This window comes from Mirounga angustirostris, unplaced genomic scaffold (genome assembly GCF_029215605.1).
Source record: "Mirounga angustirostris isolate CCGP_5_RB_7025 unplaced genomic scaffold, mMirAng1.0.hap1 SCAF_3, whole genome shotgun sequence".
NCBI classification, from domain to species: domain Eukaryota; kingdom Metazoa; phylum Chordata; class Mammalia; order Carnivora; family Phocidae; genus Mirounga; species Mirounga angustirostris.
In genome coordinates, this window is record NW_026991711.1 from 176387425 (window position 1) to 176406771 (window position 19347).

The 19347-nt window shown below is 40.5% G+C and overlaps 1 pseudogene; it reads left to right on the plus strand.

The window, feature by feature from the left end:
* The first annotated feature begins 381 nt into the window (after nucleotides 1–381).
* LOC123838494 (S-phase kinase-associated protein 1-like) lies at nucleotides 382–1322 on the plus strand (annotated as a pseudogene).
* The last annotated feature ends 18025 nt before the right edge of the window (nucleotides 1323–19347 follow it).

Sequence of the window (19347 nt, forward strand, 5' to 3'; positions counted from 1 at the left end):
ACCACCACCTGGAAGAAAACAATTGTGAAAGATATATCTGACAAAGGGCTGGCATCCAGGGTATATCAAGAACTCCAACAATAATAAAAATAGTAAAAGACAACTCAAAAAAAAAAAAGTGGGCAAAAGATTTTAACAGGCAGGGGGCGCCTGGATGGCTCAGTTGGTTGAGTGTCTGACTTTCAGTTTCAGCTCAGGTCATGATCTCAGGTCATGAGATCAAGCCCCATGTCAGGCTCCGTGCTCAGCACCGAGTCTGCTTGAAATTCTCCCTCTCCTTCTGCCCCTCCCCCTCTCTCAAATAAACAAATAATAAAATCTCTTAAAAAAAAAAAAGATTTGAACAGACACTTCACAAAAGAAGATATACAAATGAGCAGTATGTCCATGAAGGATATGAAGGCTGTGGACCAACCAGAAGTCTCATATGTCGTTGGTGGGGACATAAAATGGTAAAACCACTCAGGTAAAAGGTCTGGCAGTTTCTTCTAAAACTAAACATACTCCTACCCTCTAACCCAGCAATTCCACCCCTAGAAATACACCCAGGAGAAATGCAAATATATGCTCACAAAAATATTTATACAAAATATTAATAGCTTTATTCGTAAGAGCCAAAAACTAGAAACAGTCCAGATGTCCGCACACAGAGGATGGCTAATCAAACTGGTCTGTTCATACAATGGAATACAGTGGAAGACTTCTCAACAACTAAGAGCAATGAACTACGGATACACTCGACAACACGGATGAATCTTTAAAACTTCAAGCTGAGGGAAAGTACATTCTGTATGAGTCTACTTTTGTGAGTTTCCAGAACAAGCAAAACTAATCTATGGGAGAAGATAATCCGATGGTGGCCTTGTTCTCCACCCTTTCTCTTCTCGTTGCTGAGGCCACCATGCTCTTGTCAGCCTCTGGCCCACAGTCTCCCTGAGACGGAGCACCGTGCCTTCGATTAAGTGGCAGAGCTCTGATGGAGAGAGATTTGAGGTTGATGTTGAAATTGCCAAGCAATCTGTGACTATCGCGACCATGTGGGGAGATTTGGGAATGGATGAGGCAAGCAAAGTGGACAGATGATGTCCCTATTTGGGACCAAGAATTCCTGAAAGCTGACTGAGGAACATTTTGCGAACTTATTCTGGCTGCGAATTACTTAGAAATCCAAAGTTTGCTTGATGTTACATGCAAAATGGTTGCCAGTACAATCAAGGGGGAAACTCCTGAGGAGATTCGCAAGAACTTCCATATCCAAAATGACTTTTCCTGACGAAAAGGCAGCCCAGGTACTCAAAGAGAAGCAGTGGTGTGAAAAGTGAAATGCTGTGCCTGACCCTGGAACACTCTAGGGATTGTTCCAAAGACTAGTTGTGCTGCTCTGTTTGTGATTGTTAGTATTAGACCAACAGTAGACAAATGAAGCAGCAAATCAGTGGTGTGGGCAGAATATTGTCCTCCTTGCAGTTGAGTACAGATTCCAAACATAATGCTCAGTTTCTTCCAGGATGATCAAAAGTCTCTTTTTTTTCTTTGCTACAAATAAACCTGAACAGTGGTTCTCTCTAGAAGGTGGTATTTGGGGCTTTCCCTCTCTTTGTAGAGTGATTTCTGCCTAGTTTATTGTCTAGTTAACTTTAGTGACCTGATAAAAGTTGGCATTATAAATAAAACTAGGTGCAAAATAGAAAGAAAAGAATCAGAACTGGGGCGCCTGGGTGGCTCAGTCAGTTAAGTGTCTGCCTTCGGTTCAGGTCATGAGCCCAGCGTCCTGGGATCGAGCCCCGCCTCAGGCTCCCTGCTCCATGGAAAGCCTGCTTCTCCCTCTCCCGCTCCCCCTGCTTGTGTTCCCTCTCTCACTGTGTCTCTCTCTGTCAAATAAATAAATAAAAATTTAAAAATAAAAAATAAATACTAAAAAAAGAAAAAGGAAAGAATCAGAACAGTGGCTACCTCGGTGGGGACAGAAGCAGAGATAAACAGGAGGGACTTGAGGGAATCTTTAGGGATAATGGTAATGTTTTCTATATTGATGGAGGTTGGGATGATACAAGAGCACATATTTGCCAAAACTGAGTGAATATACAAATAGGTAGATTTGTACGTTTCATTGTCTATAAATTTTTCATCAAAGGAAAAACTATAAATACTGATCTCTAGTTAATGCTCTACAACCTGATGTATTCAGAGAGAAGTGCACGGCTGTCTGCAGTTTCCTTTGAAACCCATCAAAAAAGCAAAATGGATTAATGGATACAGGGATGGCTAGATGCATAGATACAGGATAAGGCAAGTCAAATGTTAATGGTAGATTCTAGGTAGTAGGTATACATGCATGTACAGTGAAGTTCTTTCAACTTTGCTATACTTTCGAAATTTTTTACAATAAAATGGTAGGGAGGGGAGCGTCAACCGGCACTCGGTCTTGGCACTCTTTTGAGCAGGGTGTACACCCTCCAGTTTGCCACACTCCCTACCCCACCTTATTGCCTCAAGCCCACCCTGCTTCACTCATTTACATTTCCTGCACCCCCTGGTCCAGGGGTGTTTTGTCCTAGACACATACCGCATATCCTAATGTTGTTTAAGAAATCTCTGGAAGAGGTAGAATTAGCATTGTACCAATTCCATCACTTAGCAGTTTTGTGATCTTGGGCAAATTAGTTCACCTCTGAGCCTCGATTTTCTCATCCGTAGGATGAAGTGAAATGGTGAACACAAAGTTTCTAGCACACAGCGGGCACCAGATACGTGTTGACTGTTATTACACAGTTCAGTATACTGACATTGTAAATGTAAACAGATAGAGGACTGTTTGATTTTCACAGTAAGAAGCTCTCTAGAGTTTACATGCAGGGGAAAGTATGGGAACGCTTTTTGCTGGAAACTGCCCTGTGTGCTTTCACTAAATTTCCTTTCACACAGGAAAAGCAAATGCCACCTGTACCTGTGAGCTAAACACAGTCTCTTCAATGGAGAATTCAATGGGGCAATAATTGCAATAATAAACATACATCTGAGTTGCAAGGGTGGCAAAGAAAGCTTCAGGGAAGAAGGAACACTTGAGTTGGGTCTTGCAGGATGGATAGGAGTTTTCCAGGTAGACCTGGGGATGGAGGGTTGTCCAGGCAGAAAGAACAGCATAGGCAGAGGCATTGAGCAATGAAAAAGCAATGGGATAGGGAGCCTGGGTGGATCAGTTGGTTAAGGGTCCGACTCTTGATGTCAGCTCAGGTCATGATCCTGAGATCGAGCCCCGTGTCAGGCTCCACACTCAGCGGGGAGTCTGCTTGAGATTCTCTCTCTCTCCCTCTTCTCCTCCCCTAGCTTGCTCTCTCTCTCTCTCAAATAAATAAATAAGTCTTAAAAAAAAAAGAAAGAAAGAAAGAAAAGAAATGGGATCCTCAAATTTGACAAACGGCTTTTACTAGTAGAACCCAGGGAAGGCAGGAGATAAGACTGGAGAGGGAAGTGGTGGCTAAATCATAGCCCGTTGGGCTTGCGGCAGGTTTGGGTTTTGTGCTGCATTGTCAGAGCTCCCAGCCCCTTTTAGGAAGCTACTTCTACAGCAGAGGAAAGCTAGATTGACCGCAGAGCGCCCTTGAGGCAGGGAAACCAGCTGGGTACCAGTGCAGCCCACTGCTCAGCATAACTGATTGGGATCATTGTGAAGTATGTGGATTCCAGGGCCCACACCAGTCCTGCTGAATCAGAGCTTAGAAGCAGGGCCCGGGAATCCAGATAATTAACAAGTACTCAGGTTTCTAACAAGCTTAGAAAACAATGAGTCCAGGAGATGGTGTCCACCATCCTCCGAAAAGAGATTAAGGCCGGAACTGAGGCATTTCGGGAAGATGAGAGGAGGCGTATTACAGCCTGATTAATCTTAAATAATGTGGCAAGCGGTTGCATGTGGGGGTGGTGACTTCCGGGCATGACCGTGTAGACCGCTGTACCATTTACTGAGATAGGGAATGCAGAGGAAGGGTCAAGTTTAGGGAGAGGAGATAATGACTTCTGCTTGACCAGATGAATCACCATCTTGATAGCTGACACTGTCTGGGTGGTGGTGGGAGCTCCGGCAGCAAAGGTCACCCAAGGAGAGCTGATGGCATGAGAAGGGGAAGAACAATAGCTCCCAAATGCACTCATTTTCCCTTGGGCTTCTCACACAAATCCACAACTTGAATAGACCATATCTTCCAACCATGTTAAACAGTAATCAGGACAATAAATTACAGGCATAAAGTTTGAAAATAGACAAGCAGAAAAGTAAACATTCCCTGAGTCTCCAAAACCTAGATGCATGACAGAGTCAAGCCGCCTCCTCTGCCTTTTGACTTAAGCCAGGGACAGAGCTCCTGGGTGACATTGGCAGGCCCCAGAGGAAACTCCATCTCTCATCTGCCCTTGGTGCTATTTACAGAATAAACACTTCTCCTGCATAGATGATCCTCCTCAAACTACAGAGATGGCATAAAGAATATACTAGTTGCCAGAAAATCTGGATCAGAATCACATGAGGGTGGGCAAACCTAACCTCTCAGAGCCTCTTTTTGTTCTTGCAGAAAATAAGGACAACAGCAACCGCTCTAAAGAACAAATGAGGAGACACATGTTAAGACCTGTCAAAAACTCTGCTCACGGCTCTAAGGAATCAGAGAAACCCACCCACTCCCACCAGCTCGAGTCGAAGAAGAGTTTATGGAAATGAGACAACAAGCAATCCTGCCAGCTTGCAAGAGCAGGAAATGAAGTACAGTTTGTCACTTAGGCATCGGAGTTGAAAGCCTGACATGAGTCCTTACCATGGCTTTCTCTCTGGGGCCATATGGCCTGCTGTCTCTTCCTCTCTCTGCCTGGCCACGCATTCCCACATGGCAGACATGGTGCTCATCTAACCCACTACCTGTTCCTCCTTCCTCGCTATAAGGAGCTCAGCCTGATGGAGATGGTCAAAGGCAACTATGCCGGTCTGTTGTCCACATTCCCAGCCTCCTTTCCACCTAGCAGTGGCCCCGTATGTGGTTCTGGCAGATGCTTCCCGAGAAGACTGCTGGGAACTCTAGGAAAGCTCTCGCTTGTCCCAACAAAAGGGAAAGGTGCTGCTGGGTGCCACCTCTTCCTTTTTCTTCCTTTTGGTTGTGGGAGCTAGAACTCCAACAGCCATCATGGGACCATGAAGAGAAGGTCAGAAGAATCACAAAGAGGTGGTTCACCCTTGGACAGCGTTGAACCCCTGAACCAACATGAAAGGACATTGTGTGTAAAATAACAACAAAAATACCACTATGTGTTTAAGCTATTATGAGTTTGGTTCTTGTTACTCACAGTTGAAGGCACTCTTGACTGATTGAGTGATTTGACTCTCATCGATTATCCTCAGACCAAGCGCAACATTTGTGCCGTGTCTACTCAAGCACCGTGTTTTTTAAATTGATTAACTTGTATCATTGTAAGTTAAATGCCCACTTTAGCCTTGTGGCTCTCATGTGTGCGTCTGATCTTTTTCTAATACCTGTGAAAACAAATATGTAATGATTAAAATTAAATCAGGTTTCCAAGTTGGTAAACATATCCACCCACAAGGGTGGTGCACCCCAACTCCACTGAGAAGTTCCTGCATTCAGGACCCTTTCAGACCTTGCCTGTCCACCCGGCTGTTCATTTGTGTCCTTTATGATAAACTGGTAAATGGAAGTAAAAATAATAATAATTTCTTTTATTTTTATTTTTTATATTTTTTATTAACATATAATGTATTATTTGTTTCAGGGGTACAGGTCTGTGATTCATCAGTCTTGCACAATTCACAGCACTCACCATAGCACATACCCTCCCCAGTGTCCATCATCCAGCCACCCATCCCTCTCATTCCCCTCCACTCCTGCAACCCTCAGTTTAATGCTTAATTTTTAATTAAATTAAATTAAAACTGATTCACCACAGGCCACCCAAATCATCTCATTTTTACCAGTGGAACACTTCACAAAAGTAAAACCAGCTCTGTCTCTGTCTCTGACATTACTGTTCCAGATTCCCAGGAGGGAAGGCTAGTGATCAGGGTCTTCTCCTGAGCCACATGGCACATAAAGCCATACACACCTCAAGGAATTCAGGGGAGATGGAGATAATAGGCAGGTCTATCACAGTCTTATAAAGGATGAAGAAGAAGAAGAAGAAGAAGAAGAAGAAGAAGAAGAAGAAGGAGGAGGAGGAGGAGGAGGAGGAAGAGGAGAAGGAAGAAGGAGGAGAAGGAGAAGAGAGGGAGAGGGAGGAGGAGGAGGAAGAAGAAGAAGAAGAAGGAGAAGGGAAAGAAATGAAAGAAAGAAAGAAAGAAAGAGAAAGAAAGAAAGAAAGAAAGAAAGAAAGAAAGAAAGAAAGAAAGAAAGAAAGAAAGAAAGAAAGAAGAGAAGAGGAAGAAGTTCTCATTGCAAAATTAGGATTTCCATGTACCTGAGAATAAAAGAATTAGGGAATATCCTAATGGATATTCATCCTCCGAGACACCATCTTTCACACAATAAACTAATAATACTGGTCAGTCCTCTTCTATGCCTGTGCAGAGCAAGCTGCATGGCTGAGGAAGAATTAGGAATACCAGGCTAGCTGGTACTGCTGGTCCAGCGGAAGCAGGAAGCTCCTTCATAAGTTCCTGAAGACTTTGCTATGTCCACCTCTCAACATCGTCAATCTAGCATTCATCCTATTGTAAAGCAACACTTCAAGATAGTAAAGAAAAAATGGGTTATTCAACACATGATGTTGGGATAGTTGGAAATTTAGTGGGGAAAAAATTATGTTATATTCCCAATTCACTCCACTCACATATACATATACACAAAATTCAGATGGATTAAAGATTTAAACATGAAAGAATTAAACCACAACTTATAGTATATTCATACAATGGACTATCATGCAGTAGCTAGAAAAGGCAGAGGTCAATCTATTGGTACTAACAAGGAAATATTTAACTATTGTTCAATGAAAGAGCAGGTATAAATAACATATATAGAATAATACTATTTATGTTAAATATGTATGTATATCTGTATATGAATACATGAATGAAAATGTATTAAAGGATTTTGAAAGGACAAATCTTAATCAGATAACTGATTACTTCTAAGAAAGTGACTAAAATGAAATAAAGAAAGATAAATAAATAAAATAAAACAAAGAAGAAAGTGACTAGAATATAATCATATATTATTCATCTAATTAAAAAATAAGCAGAAAAGGATAAAATTTTAATGAAAAGGGTTAAACTACAAAGTAATAGAGAAAAAATAGAATTTTTTAATAATTTTGATGTGATAATCAGCTTTCTTAGGACTATGTCAATGACATAAAAAATAAAACAAAACAAAATAAAATAAAATGGGGGACACCTGGTTGGCTCAGTCAGTAGAGCATGCGACTCTTGATCTCAGGGTCATGAGTTCAATCTCCACATTGGGCATGGAGCCTACTTTAAAAATATATAAAAAAATAAAATAAAATGACAAGAAAGATTGAGAAATTTGACATGAAAATGTAAAAATCCCTATATCACAAAGCAAACCAATGGCGTAACTAAAAGATAAATAACAAAATGGAAAAAATATTTGCAACACGATAAAGAGTAATATTTTTAAACTATGGATTATTTAGAAACAAATAAGAACATTACAAGCCTAATAGAAAATTAGTAAAAGGCATTAAGAAGCACTCCATAAAAGAAGACATGCAAACAGCCACAACTCATGTTCAAGATGTTCTACCTCACTAACAATTACAGATAAGCAAATTAAAATGAGATGTCATTTTTCACTTAGATTAACAGGATTAAAAAGATTTATAAGCCAGTTGTTAGCAAGAGTGTGAGGAAACAGGCACCCCTAGCTTCTGTTAATGAAAGCTCAAATTGGCAGAGCTTTCTGGAGGGCAATTTAGAGATGGGTATCAAAATTTTAAGTGTGCACATGTGTTTCCCTCTTCTAGAAATTTATTTTAAGAAAATAATGGTGCAGGTGTGCAAAGTGGTATAAACAAGAATGGTCATTGTATTGAAAAATTAGATACAACCTAAATGCTAATCAAAGGGTTTTTGTTAAATAAATACAGGAGACTCGGAAGTGTTATGGAGACCAGAGACCAGGCAGGTGTTACAAAAGATAAGGATGATCTTTACATATTGACACAAAGGATATAATGTGAAAGTGAGAGAAACCGCTCACACAATTCCATATATTGTCTTTTGTTTAATATGTAATCCACTGGCACGGTAGCCGCTCACCATTAACAATGGTTATTTCTGTGGGGTAGAATTTCAAGGGAAATTTTCTGTATTATTTAAATTTTTTTACAAGGAACATGTGTTACATATATGATAACTAAAGTCAATAAGGATTTCATTTCAAAACACTTAAGGAAAAAATATGCTATGTATGCTGTCCTGTAAAGGGTTTGTGCACGTACTCTTCCATTCAACAGTATTATTAGTTTATTATGTGAAAGGTAGTGTCTCAGAGGACGCAAAAGACAATGGACCCTGAGTTCTGGGGACCTCCCTCTCCTTGCTGACAGCAGACCAACACATCACCAGGCCCACCCCACGCCTTCCTCCTTCACTCCTGCCGTAGTGGAGCTGCTGTCCCTTGGCCATGCCAAAGCCAATCTTGTGCCCTAGAATCCATCTCCCTTCTGCTTTCTTGGAAGTCTCACACTATTAATTATCATCTTCACTTTTTTTATGAGGGATCGTCCCTCAACAAAGAATTTCTCCTTTCTTTAAGCCTACTTGTCAGCAATGAGAACTGCTCGTCTCTTCCATACTTAGAAAGAAAGAAAGAAAGAAAGAAAGAAAGAAAGAAAGAAAGAAAGAAAGAAAGAAAGAAAGAAAGAAAGAAAGAAAGAAAGAAGGGGCGCCTGCGTGGCTCAGTCGTTAAGCGTCTGCCTTTGGCTCAGGTCATGATCCCAGGGTCCTGGGATCGAGCCCCGCATCCGCCTCCCCGTTCTGCGGGAAGCCTGCTTCTCCCTCTCCCGCTCCCCCTGCTTGTGTTCCCTCTCTCTCTGTGTCTCTCTCTGTCAAATAAATAAATAAAATCTTTAAAAAAAAAAAAAAAAAGAAAGGGGGAGCAAATAAATTCTAGATAGAATTATTGGGGATGAGGAAGAAGGAAGGGGACAGGAGGAGAGAAGGGGAGAGGAAAGAGGCTTCCTTGGGCATATTTTCCATTCTTAACATTCTTAAAGAACTACGTTAGCTTGACTATAATAAAAACATGATAGAGAAAGTGGCATAAAAGCAAGACCACGAGATAGGCAGAAAAGGTGCTCTCTCTCCCCCTGACCAAGAAAGCCACCCGGTCCCTCACACCCCAGCACCTGCCTTGGGCTGCCCTCCCTTGATGTTAGAACCTGGATGATCGCAACAGTGGATGACTCATCTCCCTCCAGTTATCACTCAATCTCTCCCTGCTATTGCCAGACTTCTAGAAAGAACTGTCTGCTTGCCCTCCCCTTCCTCACTTCCTGAACATTCCTCAGCCCATGGAGTTGGCTGCTGAGCCCCACCACTCCACCAAAACCAGTTCTCCACATGGACACCTCAGTCCTGTCTCAACTTCGCAGCGGCCTTCAGCACCCCACTCTTGTGTCTATCCTTTCTTGGCAGCCTTTTTTTTTTTTTAAAGATTTTATTTATTTATTTGAGAGAGAGAATGAGATAGAGAGAGAGAGAGCATGAGGGGGGGGAGGGTCAGAGGGAGAAGCAGACTCCCCGCTGAGCAGGGATCCCAATGCGGGACTCGATCCCAGGACTCCAGGATCATGACCTGAGCTGAAGGCAGTCGCTTAACCAACTGAGCCACCCAGGCGCCCCTCTTGGCAGCCTTTGCCAGTGTTTCCTCTCCAGCCTGACTTTTCAGTTTTGGGGCTCTCAACAGCCAGTCCTGAGATCCTTGCTCTCCCTTTATCCTCTTTCCGAGGCAGTTCCATCCAAGGCAGCATGCTAATCACTGTACAAACACCAGTGACCTCTAGGAGATACTGGCCTCATCACTATCTCCACTAGGATGTCTCACAAATCTCATTCATTCATTCATTCATTGTCTCAAGCACCTACTATGTGTCATTAACTACCCTAGGTACTGGATAAAGAGTGAAGAACAGAACAGGCATGGCTCATGCCCTTGAGCTGCTTACCTTGTCCACAACTGAACTCAAGATCGTCCCTCAACAAACATACTCCTCCATGTTCTCTATCTCTGTAAATGGCAGTATCACCACCCACCTGCTCAAGCCAGAAATCTGAACTTTATGGCTGACACTTTGCTTTCCCTTCTCCTTCCTGTGGCAGACACACTCTAAGGTGTCATGCTTTTGTATAACTCCCTCCCCTTGAGGCAGAACTTGTGACTTGCTTCTAATCAGTAGAATATGGCCAAGGTGATGGATGTCAGCACCTTGTTTAGGTTGTGTTATATTGCTAGGGTGACAGGATGCCAGGGCCAGGATTATGTTATGTAAGACTCCATCCTGCAGGCTGAAGTGAGAGAGACTCCCTCGCTAGCTTTAAAGAAGTAAGCTGTCATATTTGTCAAGGAACTGTGGGGGATCCCCCGACAGCCAGAAAGAAAACCGAGATCTCGGTGCTACAAATTGCAAGGAGATGAATTCTGCCAAGCACCTGAGTTAGTTTGGAAATGAACCTTTTCCCAGCTGATCCTCTGGTGAGACCACAGCCCAAGTCAGCACCTAACTGAAGTCCGAAGGTCTGAGCAGAGGACCCAGTCCTCTGTGCCTGGACTCCTGACATGAGGAAACCATGAGACAATAAATGAGTGTTGCTGAGTTGCTAAGTTTGTGGTGATCTGTTGCTCAACATGGAAAATGAACGCAGCATCTCTCCAATCCACCACCAGAACTTTTGGATTTCTTCACTGAAATAATTCTCAAAAACATTCAATTCTCTCCATCTCCACGACTCCACCCAGAGCAAACTGTCCTCATCTCCTAGCAAATGAAGAGAATAGTCTCCTGATCTCCCCTGTCACTTTGGCCCCTCCTCTCAGAACTGGGCCAAGGCATGAGAGCATCCCCGGCAAGCAAATAACTTGGCATTCCTTCAGCTCAGCATCTATTCAGCAGACATGAGGAGAAATTGTCTATTAATAAAAGCGGTATGCCTCTCAACTTATGCCAAAATGGGAAGTTGATACGTGTGATTTTCCAAAGCAGATAACTTTTTGGGAGGCACATTAAACCACATAAAATTTAAATAAAATAAATCACTAATTTCCTGTAAATAGCACAACCCACTACATTATTCATATGCAGACTCTCAGCTGACTGTACTTAATGACAGTTCTTGGCTGACTCATCTCAGGTTTGGAGGTACAGCTCGAATGCGTCTGCCACGAGTTTTGTTTTTTTTTTTTTTAAGATTTTTATTTTTATTATTTATTTTGACAGAAAGAGAGATAGCAAGAGCAGGAACACAAGCAGGGGGAGTGGGAGAGGGAGAAGTAGGCCTCCCAGGGAGCAGGGAGCCCGATGTGGGGCTTGATCCCAGGACCCTGGGATCACGACCTGAGCCGAAGGCAGACGCTCAACAACTGAGCCACCCAGGTGCCCCTGCCACGAGTTTTTAATTTTGAAGAACAGTTTATCTGTTTTTCCTTTCGTTGCTTGGGCTTTCGTGTCACATCCAAGTATCCATTGTCAAATCCAAGGTGATGAAGATTTTGCCCCTATATTTTCTTCTAACAGTTTTATAGTTTGGGCATTTATATTGAGGTTGTTGATCCATATTGAATTAACTTTAGTATCGGGAATGAGGTAAGGGCACAACTCATTCTTTTGCATGTGGTTAACCAATTATTCTAGCACAATTTGTTTAAAGAGAGACTCTCCTTTCCCCCAGTGAATGGTCTCAACGCTCTTGTCAAAAATCAACTGGCTGGGCGCCTGGGTGGCTCAGATGGTTAAGTGTCTGCCTTCGGCTCAGGTCATGATCTTAGGGTCCTGGGATCGAGTCCCGCATCGGGTTCCCTGCTCAGTGCAGAGCCTGCTTCTCCCTCTCCCTCTGCCACTCCCTCTGCTTGTGCTCTTCTGTCTATCTCTGTCAAATAAATAAATAAATAAATAAATAATCTTTAAAAAAAAAAATCAACTGGCCATAAATGTTGGGTTTATTGCCTGGACTCTCAATTCTATTCCACTGGTCTACATATGTCTGTCCTGATGCCAGTAGCACACTGGTTTTATTGCTGTAGTTTTGTAGTAAGTTTTGAAATCAAGAAGTATGAGTCCCCTGATTTTGTTTTTCTTTTTTAAATGTTGTTTTGGTTGTCTGGGGCCCCTTGCAGTTCCCTATAAACTTGAAGATTGACTTTCCCATTTCTGCAAAAAAAAAAAAAAAAATAGTAGCCACTAGAATTGTGAGAGGGAGTGCACTGAACCTGTAGATTGCTTCGGGGAATACCGCCATCTTAACAATATTCAGTCTTGCAATTCATGACCATGGAATCTTTCCATTGATTTAAGTCTTCTTCAATTTCTTCTAGCAATGTTTTGTACTTTTTAGTGTCCGAGTCTTTCATCTCCTTGGTTATACTTATTCTTAGATAATTTTATTATTTTAGAAGCTATTGTAAATGGAGTTGTTTTCTTCGTTTCCTTTTTAGATTGTTCATTGCTGGCGTATGGAAACACAACTGATTTTTGTGAATTGATTTTGTACCCTAAAACTGCCGAATTCATTTATTAGCTCTAGCATTTCGTGTGTGTGTGTGTATTCCATAGGATTTTCTTTACATAGAATCATGCTGTGCATACAGAGATAGTTTAATTCTTGATTTCTAATTTCAATGCCTTTTATTTATTTCTATTGTCTGACTGCCATGGCTATTGCTTCCAGTATAATGTTGAATAGCAATGGTGAAAGCAGACATCTTTGTCTTGTTCCCAGTCTGAGGCAGAAAGCTTTCGATCTTTCACCATCAAGGATATTATTAGTTGTGGGGGTTTTTCATAAATGTCCATGACCATGTTAAGGAAACTCCCTTCTATTCCCAGTTTTCTGAGTACTTTTATCAGGAAAGGGTGCTGAATTTTGTCCAATGCCTTTTCTGCATCTATTGGGATGTTTTTTTTTATTTTCCTTCATTCTGTTAATGTGGTTATTACATTGATTGATCTTATGTTGAACCGTTGCTGTATTTCCGGGATAAATCTCACTGGGTCATGGTATGTAATCCTTTCAGTGTGCTGTTGGATTTGGTTGGCTAGTATTTTGTTGAGGATCTTTGTATCTATATTCATAGAAGGTATCACTCTACAGTTTGCATTTCTTATGGCATCTTGGTCTGGGTTTGGTATTAGGGAAATGGGGGTTTCATAGAATGTGTAGGAAGTTTTCCTTCCTCTTCTGTTTCTTGGAAGAGTTTGAGTAGGGTTAGTATTAATTCTTTAAATTCTTCTTTTAAAAGACATTTCTTGGGCGCCTGGGTGGCTCAGATGGTTGAGCGTCTGCCTTCGGCTCAGGTCATGATCCCAGGGTCCTGGGATCGAGTTCCGCATCGGGCTCTCTGCTCCTTGGGAGCCTGCTTCTCCCTCTGCCTCTCTCTCTCTCTGTCTCTCATGAATAAATAAATAAAAATCTTTAAAAAAAAAAGACATTTCTTTCAGAGGTGAGTGGGAGATGGGTGAAATAGATAAAGGGAATTAAGAGGTACAAACTTCCAGTTACAAAGTAAATAAGTCACAGAGATGACAAAGTCCAGCATAAGGAATATAGTCACTAAGGTGGTAATAACGTTGTTTGGTGACAGATGGTGGTTACACTTACCGTGGTGAGCACTGAGTAATTGTTGAATCATTATATTGTAACACTTGAAACTAATAATAACACTGTATGTAAATTACACCTCAATTTATAAATAAATAAATAAATAAATAAATAAATAAATAAATAAATAAATAAATAAATACCTTTTCTTTCTTGGGAAGTATTCTGCTTTGTTTTATTTTTTGTTTGGTTTGGTTTGGTTTGGTTTGGTTTTAAGTAGCCTCCATGCTGGGCTTCACAACCTTGAGATCAGGACCTGAGCTGAGATCAAGAATCATATGCTTAACCAACTGAGCCACTCAGGCGCCCCAGGAGGTTTTTTTATTACTAATTCAATCTTCACTTGTTATAGGTCTATTGATATTTTCTACTGATTCTTGAGTAAGTTTTGGTAATTTGTGTATCTCTAAGAATTTGTTCATTTCATCTACATTATTTAATTTGTTGGCATATACTTATTCACAATAATCTCCCAAATCCTTTTATTTTCTGTATGGTCCCCATTTTCATTTCTGGTTTTAGTAATTTGCATCTTCTCTCTTTTTTTTCTTAGTCAAGGTAAAAAGTTTGTCAATTTTATTATCTTTTCAAAGAAAAGAATTTTTCTTTTGGTTTCACTGTTTTTCTTTATTTTCTTTCTATTCTCTATCTATGCTCCAATCTTTTTTTTTTTTAAGACATTTCTTTATTTTAGAGAGAGTGAGGAGGGGAGGAGCATTGGAGAGGGTGAGAGTCTCAAGCAGACTCCACACTGAGCACAGAGCCCAATGCAGGGCTCCATCCCACGACCTGAGATCATGACCTGAGCCGAAACCAAGAGTCAGACGCCCAACTGACTGCACCACCCAGGTGCCCAGATGCTCCAATCTTTATCATTTCCTTCCTTTTGCCAGCTTTAAGAATAGTTTGCTCTTCTTTTTCTAGTTCCTTAAGGTGTAAAGTTAGGGTGTTGATTTGAGATCTTTCTTCTTTTTTAATGTAGGCACATACAATTATAAATTTCCCTCTGAGCACTGCTTTCAGTACATTCCATCCATTTTGATATATTGTGTTTTTGTTTTTTGCATCTCAAAATATTTCCCTAGTGATTTATTCTTTGGTGTATTGGTTTTTAAAGAGTGTGTTGTTCAATCTCTGTTCATTTGTGAATTTTCCAGTTTTCCATCTGTTATTGATTTCTAGCTTCATTCTCTAGTGGTTAGAGAAAATATTTTGTGTGATTTTGATCTTTTAAAATGTATTAAGATTTTTCTATGGCCTAACATATGCTCTATCCTGGAGAATGTGCTATGTACAGTTGAGAAGAATGTATATTCTCCTATTGTAGAGTGGGGTGTTCTGTATATGTGTGTCAAATTTAGTTGGTTTATAGTGTTCCTCAAGTCTTCTATTTCCCTATTGATCTTCTGTTTAGATGTTCAATCCATTATTCAAAGTGGGATACTGAAGTCCAACTCTAACTATTATTATAGACAGTCTAATTCTTTCTTCAATTCTGTCAATATTTGCTTCGGTTATTTGGGGGGGTCTGTTGTTTGGTATATATATGTTTATAATTGTTATATCTTCTTTATGAATTGACCCTTTTATTTATATATAATGTCCTTCTTTGCCTCTTGTAACAACTTTTAACTTAAAATCTACTTTTCTGATACTAGTATAACCACCCCAGCTCTCTTTTGGTTAGTATTAACATGGAATATCTTTTTCTATCCTTTCACTTTCAGGTTATTTGTGTCTTTGGATCTAAAACGAGTCCCTTGGAAGCAACATATGGTTAGATCATGTTTTTTAATTCATTTTGCAATCTCTGTCTTTTAATAAAGTAGGTTTACTCTATTTACATTTTTTAAATTATTTTATTATGTTACGTTAATCACCATACATCATTAGTTTTTGATGTAGTGTTCCATGATTCATTGTTTGCATATAACACCCAGTGCTCTATTCAGTACGTGCCCTCTTTAATACCCATCACCAGGCTAATCCATCCCCTCACCCTCCTCCCCTCTAGAACCCTCAGTTTGTTTCTCAGAGTCCATAGTCTCTCATGGTTCTTCTTCCCTCTCCGATTTCCCCCCCTTCATTTCTCCCTTCCTACTATCTTCTTTTTTTTAACATATAATGTATTATTTGTTTCAGAGGTACAGGTCTGTGATTCAACAGTCTTACACAATTCACAGCTCTCACCATAGCACATACTCTCCCCAATGTCTATCACCCAGCTACCCCATCCCTCCCACCCCCCACCACTCCAAAAACCCCCAGTTTGTTTCCTGAGATTAAGAATTCCTCATATCAGTGAGATGATATGATACGTGTCTTTCTCTGATTGACTTATTTAGCTCAGCATAATACCCTCCAGTTCCATCCACGTCATTGCAAATGGCAAGATTTCATTCCTTTTGATAGCTGCATAATATTCCATTGTGTATATATACCACATCTTCTTTATCCATTCATCTGTCGATGGACATCTTGGCTCTTTCCATAGTTTGGCTATTGTGGACATTGCTGCTATAAACATCAGGGTGCACATACTCCTTCGGAACCCTACATTTGTATCTTTGGGGTAAATACCCAGTATGCTGAGTCATAGGGCAGCTCTATTTTCAACTTTTTGAGGAACCTCCACACTGTTTTCCAGAGTGGCTGCACCAGCTTGCATTCCCACCAACAGTGTAGGAGGGTTCCCCTTTCTCCGCATCCCCACCAACATCTGTCATTTGCAGACTTGTTAATTTTAGCCATTCTGACTGGTGTGAGGTGGTATCTCATTGAGGTTTTGAATTGGATTTCCCTGATGCCGAGCAATGTTGAGCACTTTTTCATGTGTCTGTTGGCCATTTGGATGTCTTCTTTGGAAAAATGTTCATGTCTTGTGCCCATTTCTTGATTGGCTCATTTGTTTTTGGGTGTTGAGTTTGATAAGTTCTTTATAGATTTTGGATACTAGCCCTTTATCTGATATGTCATTTGCAAATATCTTCTCCCATTCTGTTGGTTGTCTTTTGGTTTTGTTGACTGTTTCCTTTGCTGTGCAAAAGCTTTTTATCTTGATGAAGTCCCAGTAGTTCCTTTTTGCCCTTGCTTCCCTTGCCTTGGCTGAGGTCGAAGAGGTTGCTGCCTGTGTTGTCCTTTAGGATTTTGATGGACTCCTGTCTCACATTTAGGTCTTTCAACCATTTTGAGTCAATTTTTGTGTGTGGTGTAAGGAAATGGTCCAGTTTCATTCTTCTGCATGTGGCTGTCCAATTTTCCCAACACCATTTGTTGAAGAGACTCTCTTTTTTCCATTGGACATTCTTTCCTGCTTTGTCAAAGATTAGTTGACCATAGAGTTGAGGGTCCATTTCTGGGCTCTCTATTCTGTTCCATTGATCTATGTGTCTGTTTTTGTGCCAGTACCATACTGTCTTCATGATTAAAGCTTTGTAATAGAGCTTGAAGTCCGAATTGTGATGCCACCAGCTTTGCTTTTCTTTTTCAACATTCCTCTGGCTATTTGGGGTCTTTTCTGGTTCCATACAAATTTTAGGATTATTTGTTCCATTTCTTTGAAAAAAGTGGATGGTATTTTGATAGGGATTGCATTAAATGTGTAGATTGCTCTAGGCAGCATTGACATCTTCACAATATTTGTTCTTCCAATCCATGAGCATGGAATGTTTCTCCATTTCTTTGTGTCTTCCTCAATTTCTTTCATGAGTATTTTATAGTTTTCTGAGTACAGATTCTTTGCCTCTTCGGTTAGATTTGTTCCTAGGTATCTTATGGTTTTGGGTGCAATTGTAAATGGGATCGACTCCTTAATTTCTCTTTCTTCTGTCTTGTTGTTGGTGTATAGGAATGCCACTGATTTCTGTGCATTGATTTTATATCCTGCCACTTTACTGAATTCCTGTATGAGTTCTAGCAGTTTTGGGGTGGAGTCTTTTGGGTTTTCCACATAAAGTATCATATCATCTGCAAAGAGTGAGAATTTGACTTCTTCTTTGCCGATTCAGATGCCTTTTATTTCTTTTTGTTGTCTGATTGCTGTGGCTAGGACTTCTACTACTGTGTTGAATAGCAGTGGTGATAGTGGACATCCCTGCTGTGTTCCTGACCTTAGGGGGAAAGCTCTCAGTTTTTCCCCATTGAGAATGATATTCGCTGTGGGTTTTTCATAGATGGCTTTTATGATATTGACATATGTACTCTCTATCCCTATACTCTGAAGAGTTTTCATCAAGAAAGGATGCTGTACTTTGTCAAATGCTTTTTCTGCATCTATTGAAAGGGTCATATGGTTCTTGTTCTTTATTAATGTATTGTATCACATTGATTGATTTGCTGATGTTGAACCAACCTTGCAGCCCAGGAATAAGTCCCACTTGGTCGTGGTGAATAATCCCTTTAATGTACTGTTGGATCCTGTTGGCTAGTATTTTGGTAAGAATTTTTGCATCCGGGTGCCTGGGTGGCTCAGTTGGTTAAGCGACTGCCTTCGGCTCAGGTCATGATCCTGGAGTCCCAAGATCGAGTCCCACATCGGGGTCCCTGCTCGGCAGGGAGTCTGCTTCTCCCTCTGACCCTCCTCCCTCTCATGCTCTCTGTCTCTCATTCTCTCTGTCTCAAATAAATAAATAAAATCTAAAAAAAAAAAAAAAGAATTTTTGCATCCATGTTCATCAAGGATATTGGTCTGTAATTTCTCCTTTTTGATGGGGTCTTTATCTGGTTTTGGGATCAAGGTAATGGTGGTCTCATAAAACAAGTTTGGAAGTTTTCCTTCTGTATCTATTTTTTTGGAACAGTTTCAGAAGAAAAGGTATTAATTCTTCTTTAAATGTTTGGTAGAATTCCCCTGGGAAGCCATCTGGCCCTGGGCTTTTGATTTTTGGGAGATTTTTGATGACTGCTTCAATTTCCTTAGTGGTTATAGGTCTGTTCAGGTTTTCTATTTCTTCCTGGTTCAATCTTGGTAGTTGATACATCTCTAGGACTGCATCCATTTCTTCCAGATTATCTAATTTGCTGCCATAGAGTTGCTCATAATATGTTCTTATAATTGTTTGTATTTCTTTGGTGTTGGTTGTGATCTCGTCTTTCATTCATGATTTTATTTATTTGGGTCATTTCTCTTTTCTTTTTGATAAGTCTCGCCATGGGTTTATCAATCTTGTTAATTCTTTCAAAGAACCAGCTCCTAGTCTTATTGATCTGTTCTACTGTTCTTTTGGTTTCTATTTCATTGATTTCTGCTCTGATCTTTATGATTTCTCTTCTCCTGCTGGGTTTAGGCTTTATTTGTTCTTCTTTCTCCAGCTCCTTTAGGTGTAGGGTTAGGTTGTGTATTTGAGACCTTTCTTGTTTCTTGAGAAAGGCTTGTATTGCTTTATACTTTCCTCTTAGGACCCCCTTTGCTGCAACCCAAAGATTTTAAACAGTTGTGTTTTCATTTTCATTTCATTTTCATTTTCATTTCATTTCATTTCCATGAATTTTTTTAATTCTTTAATTTCCTG